Source organism: Triticum urartu, chromosome 1 (assembly GCF_003073215.2).
Source record: "Triticum urartu cultivar G1812 chromosome 1, Tu2.1, whole genome shotgun sequence".
Classification (NCBI taxonomy): Eukaryota; Viridiplantae; Streptophyta; class Magnoliopsida; order Poales; family Poaceae; genus Triticum; species Triticum urartu.
This window is the reverse complement of record NC_053022.1, coordinates 19683030-19683392: the sequence shown is the minus strand read 5'-3', so window position 1 is coordinate 19683392 and position 363 is coordinate 19683030.

The window sequence follows — 363 nt, the reverse complement described above, 5'->3', positions numbered from 1 at the left end:
TAACATCTTTGTTTTTTTAAAGAGTTAAATGCACTCGAGGTCCTAAAAGTTTCGTCGGGGCGTCACTTTAGTCTTATTTAGTCCAAAATGCACCTTTGGGTACTACTCCCTCCGTCCCATAATATAAGAACGTTGTCCCATAATATAAGAACGTTTTTGACACTAGTGTCAAAAACGTTCTTATATTATGGGACGGAGGGAGTACACTAGTGTCAAAAACGTTCTTATATTATGGGACGGAGGGAGTAATTCTTTAAGCAAGTGGTTTACCCGAGGACCTTTTTCTCACAAGCGCTCATTAACCTGCCTGTGTGGCGCATTGACCCACGCCAAGTCGACAAAGGGGCCGCGTAGGTTGCTCTT